The following is a 6,590-nucleotide window of genomic DNA, read 5'->3' as shown; positions in this document are numbered from 1 at the left end:
ATAATACTACTCCTATATACAAGAATATAACTACTATAATACTGCTCCCTATATACAAGAATATAACTACTATAATACTGCTCCTATATACAAGAATATAACTACCATAATACTGCCCCTATATACAAGAATATAACTACTATAATACTGCCCTATGTACAAGAATATAACTACTATAATACTGCCCCCTATATATAAGAATATAACTACTATAATACTGCTCCTATATACAAGAATATAACTACTATAATACTACCTCCTATATACAAGAATATAACTACTATAATACTGCCCCCTATATAGAAGAATATAACTACTATAATACTGCTCCTATGTACAAGAATATAACTACTATAATACTGCCTCCTATATACAAGAATATAACTACTATAATACTGCCCCATATACACGAATATAACTATTATAATACAACCCCCTATGTACAAGAATATAACTTCTATAATACTGCCTCCTATATACAAGAATATAACTACCATAATACTGCCCCTATATACAAGAATATAACTACTATAATACTGCCCGTATATACAAGAATATAACTACTAGAATACTGCTCCCTATATACAAGAATTTAACTACTATAATACTGCTCCATATATACAAGAATATAACTACTATAATACTGCTCCTATATACAAGAATATAACTACTATAATACTGCCCCTGTATACAAGAATATTACTACTATAATACTGCCCCCTATATACAAGAATATAACTACTATAATACAACCCCCTATATACAGGAATAAAACTACTATAATACTACTCCTATGTACACGAATATAACTACTATAATACTGCCCCTATATAAAAGAATATAACTACTATAATACTACCCCATATACAAGAATATAACTACTATAATACAACCCCCTATGTACAATAATATAACTATTATAATACTGCTCCTATATACAAGAATATAACTACTATAATACTGCCCCTGTATACAAGAATATAACTACTATAATACTGCCCCCTATATACAAGAATATAACTACTATAATACAACCCCCTATATACAGGAATAAAACTACTATAATACTGCCCCCTATATACAAGAATATAACAACTATAATACTGCTTCTATAGACAAGAATATAACTACTATAATACTACCCCTATATACAAGAATATAACAACTATAATACTGCCTCCTATATACAAGAATATAATTACTATAATACTACCTCCTATATGCAAGAATATAACTACTATAATACTACTCCTATATACAAGAATATAACTACTATAATACTGCTCCCTATATACAAGAATATAACTACTATAATACTGATCCCTATATACAAGAATATAACTACTATAATACTGCTCCTATATACAAGAATATAACTACTATAATACTGCTCCTATATACAAGACTATAACTACTATAATACTGCTCCCTATATACAAGAATATAACTACTATAATACTGCTCCCTATATACAAGAATATAACTACTATAATACTGCCACCTATATACAAGAATATAACTACTATAATACTGCTCCTATATACAAGAATATAACTACTATAATACTGCTTCTATATGCAAGACTATGACTACTATAATACTGCTCCCTATATACAAGAATATGACTACTATAATACTGCTCCTATATACAAGAATATGACTACTATAATACTGCCCCTATGTATAAGAATATAACTACTATAATACTGCTCCCTATATACAAGAATATAACTTCTATAATACTGCCCCTATATACAATAATATAACTACTATAATACTGCCTCCTATATACAAGAATATAACTACTATAATACTGTCTCATATATACAAGAATATAACTACTATAATACTGCTCCCTATATACAAGGATATAACTACTATAGTACTGCCCCTATATACAAGAATATAACTACTATAATACTGCCACTATATACAAGAATATAACTACTATAATACTGCCCCCTATATACAAGAATATAACTACTATAATACTGCCCCTATATACAAGAATATAACTACTATAATACTGCCCCCTATATACAACAATATAACTACTATAATACTGCCCCTATATACAAGAATATAACTACTATAATACTGCCCCTATATACAAGACTATAACTACTATAATACTGCCCCTATTTACAAGAATATAACTACTATAATACTGCCACTATATACAAGAATATAACTACTATAATACTGCTCCTATATACAAGAATATAACTACTATAATACTGCCCCTATATACAAGAATATAACTACTATAATATTACCCCCATATACAAGAATATAACTACTATAATACTACCCCCTATATACAAGAATATAACTACTATAATACTACCCCTATATACAAGAATATAACTACTATAATACTGCCCCCTATATACAAGAATATAACTACTATAATACTGCCCCTATATACAAGAATATAACTACTATAATACTGCCCCCTATATACAAGAATATAACTACTATAATACTGCCCCTATATACAAGAATATAACTACTATAATACTGCCTCCTATATACAAGAATATAACTACTATAATACTGCCCCCTATATACAAGAATATAACTACTATAATACTGCCCCCTATATACAAGAATATAACTACTATAATACTGCCCCTATATACAAGAATATAACTACTATAATACTGCCCCCTATATACAAGAATATAACTACTATAATACTACCCCCATATACAAGAATATAACTACTATAATACTACCCCCTATGTACAAGGAAATAACTACTATAATACTGCCCCCTATGTAGCAGTAATGACATTCATGACTTATACCGTCTCAGTAACAACTCACAGAAAATGTCCATACTTACTGATACAAGGGCAGGTATATACACCATTTCCCAATAGGAAGCAGACAAGCCACAATACTACATAGAGGGAGATCGCTCAGGTGCAATACACTAATGAACAGTCACTCTCACACCTACTATTCATGAGGGGGGGGGGGGTGGCTGCTTAGTATTATCATTGCACACAGATGAGGCTTACATAAGGGTACTAGTCACACGGTTACATGTAGTGCACCATGCTGGTATACAGCCTATTGATCACTCCCATACTATTAGAACAGGCCATCTGCCCAGCACTTTCTAGTTGTACGACATTAAGTACTGACCCCCCACTATCCACCAGCAATAAAAGGCCTGGCTGCGTCCGGTAAAAATAGACATAATAAACATGAGGTATTATTTTGGCCAAATATGCAAGCTCGCAACCTGTGTCAAAGGTCCTCATCGTCTGGCGAGTCCCTACAGTTAAATCACAGAAAAAAAGCCATACCCACCAATACACGGGCCGGTTCAAGCACCAATTCCCACAACACGTAACCATGTGATTGGCACCTTATATTAGCCTTATATGTTTGCAATGATAATACTAAGTAGCCCCCCTCTCATGAATGATAGGAGTGGTAGTGGCTGTTCATCAGTATTTTGCACCTGTGTAACCTTCCTCTATGTAATATTGTGCTTGTCTGCATCCTGTTGGGAACCTGCCCTTGTATCAGTAGGTAAGGCCTTTTTCTGTCATCTCAGTGGCAGATGTGTTATAAATGGGCCTTTTTCACATTATTTTAAATAAATTGTCCCTCAAAAAATCTAATAATAAATCAGAAAATATTCCACAAGAAGCTTTGACGTGATAAATTGTTTCCTCAGCTGTCATTTTCTGCAGTTTTCCATCTTGATGTGTTTTTGGCCGGGGTCTTGCTGCTTATTACAGTTTTATGTTCTGCCAAGTGCACATGAGGTGTCATTATACATAGTCTGTAATTTACTGCTTTCCAGGAGACGTTTATAGGGAGTTATATTCCCAACATCCTTTATTCTCACTGCAAACCATAAGGAGACGGGCGCTTCATCACATTTTCCTCTTTAAATGTAAAATTTTCTTGTATCCAATGAAATTGAGAACTTGTATCTTGTCTAAACCAAAGCTCAACGTGATTATAATTTTCTACAATAACGATGAAGTAAAGGGATGAATAAAGCTTATGTCTTAGGGTATATTCACACGGCAACGCCAATTACGTCTGAAATTACGGAGCTGTTTTCAGGCGAAAAGGGCATGTTCACACGCCATATTTACAGACGTAATTCAGGCGTTTTACGCCTCGAATTACGGCCGAAAATACGGCTCCAAACCGTCTGCAAACATCTGCCCATTGAATTCAATGGGTGTTACGGTGTTCTGTGCAGACGCCCGCCTCAAAGAAGTGCCTGTCACTTCTTGGGACGTAATTGGAGCCGTATTTTCAGCCGTAATTCGAGTAGTAAAACGCCTGAATTACGTCCGTAAATAGGGTGTGTGAACATACCCTTAGCGCAACAGACAGGAATATACTGGTGTGTTCATAGGAAGAGAAAGGAGAAAAAGTATTAACATGAGACCAGGGCACAGTCATCTATGTAGTAATGGGAAACTCCTGGGCAAAGGAAATCTGTACATACAGGGGACGGCAAAATAAATTCATACAAATTAGTCTTATAGTTATAATCTTGTAATCAGTATTATAGTAGTTATATTCTTGTATATAGGGTGCAGTATTATAGTAGTTATATTCTTGTATATAGGGTGCAGTATTATAGTAGTTATATTCTTGTATATAGGGGGGCAGTATTATAGTAGTTATATTCTTGTATACAGGAGCAGTATTATAGTAATTATATTCTTGTATATAGGGTGCAGTATTATAGTAGTTATATTCTTGTATATAGGGGGCAGTATTATAGTAGTTATATTCTTGTATATAGGAGCAGTATTATAGTAGTTATATTCTTGTATATAGGGGGCAGTATTATAGTCGTTATATTCTTGTATATAGGAGCAGTATTATAGTAGTTATATTCTTGTATATAGGGGGCAGTATTATAGTAGTTATATTCTTGTATATAGGGGGCAGTATTATAGCAGTTATATTCTTGTATATAGGAGGCAGTATTATAGTAGTTATATTCTTGTATATAGGGGCAGTATTATAGTAGTTATATTCTTGTATATAGGGGCAGTATTATAGTAGTTATATTCTTGTATATAGCAGCAGTATTATAGTAGTTATATTCTTGTATATAGGGGGCAGTATTATAGTAGTTATATTCCTGTATATAGGGTGCAGTATTATAGTAGTTATATTCTTGTATATAGGGGCAGTATTATAGTAGTTATATTCTTGTATATAGGGGCAGTATTATAGTAGTTATATTCTTGTATATAGCAGCAGTATTATAGTAGTTATATTCTTGTATATAGGGGCAGTATTATAGTAGTTATATTCTTGTATATAGGGGGCAGTATTATAGTAATTATATTCTTGTATATAGGAGCAGTATTATAGTAGTTATATTCTTGTATATAGGGGCAGTATTATAGTAGTTATATTCTTGTATATAGGGAGCAGTATTATAGTAGTTATATTCTTGTATATAGGGGCAGTATTATAGTAGTTATATTACTGTATATAGGAGCACTATTATAGCAGTTATGGTCTTGTATATAGGGGGCAGTATTATAGTAGTTATATTCTTATATATAGGAGCAGTATTATAGTAGTTATATTCTTGTATATAGGGGCAGTATTATAGTAAATATATTGTTGTACATATGGGCAGTATTATAGTAGTTATATTCTTGTATATAGGGGCAGTATCATAGTAGTTATATTCCTGTATATAGGGGGCAGTATTATAGTAGTTCTAGTCTTGTATATAGGGAGCAGTATTATAGTAGATATATTCTTGTATATAGGCGCAGTATTATAGTCATTATATTCTTGTACATAGGGGGCAGTATTATAGTAGTTATATTCTTGTATATAGGGGGCAGTATTATAGTAGTTATATTCTTGTATATAGAGGCAATATTATAGTAGTTATATTCTTGTATATAGGAGGCAGTATTAGGCTGGGTTCACACGTGGCGGAATTTCACTTAAATTCCGCTGCGGAAACTCCGCAGCGTTAATCCGCAGCGGAGCCGTTTCTCCATTGCCTTCCACTTCTATTTAGAAGTGTTCGTTTAGACGAGGCGTAAAATTCCGCTGCGGAGCATAGGCTGCGGAGCGGAATTTGGTGTCCGCAGCATGCTCTGTCTGTTGCGGAGCAGTGGCGGACTGGTTGCGGACTCATTGCGGAAGTTCTCCATTGACTTCAATGGAGATTCTAATTTCCGCAATGAAGTCCGCAGCTGTCATGCACATGTTATGTGTGCTGCGGATGCGTTTTGCTTTTTTTAACTTGACATTTCTTCATTCTGGCTGGACCTATGTATTTCTAGGTCTACAGCCGGACTGAGGAAGTCAATGGGGCTCCCGTAATGACGGGAGCGTTGCTAGGAGACGTCAGTAAATAGTCACTGTCCAGGGTGCTGAAAGAGTTAAGCGATCGGCAGTAACTGTTTCTGCACCCGGGAGAGTGACTACCGATCCCAATATACAGCAACCTGTCAAAAAAAATAGAAGTTCATACTTACCGAGAACTCCCTGCTTCTGTCTCCAGTCGGCTTCTCAGGATGACGTTTTCAGTGTAAGTGACGGCTGCAGCCAATCACAGGCTGCAG

This window comes from Rhinoderma darwinii, chromosome 5 (genome assembly GCF_050947455.1).
Source record: "Rhinoderma darwinii isolate aRhiDar2 chromosome 5, aRhiDar2.hap1, whole genome shotgun sequence".
NCBI lineage: Eukaryota > Metazoa > Chordata > Amphibia > Anura > Rhinodermatidae > Rhinoderma > Rhinoderma darwinii.
The sequence above is the reverse complement of the archived record's forward strand: the minus strand, read 5'-3'. Positions refer to the sequence as shown.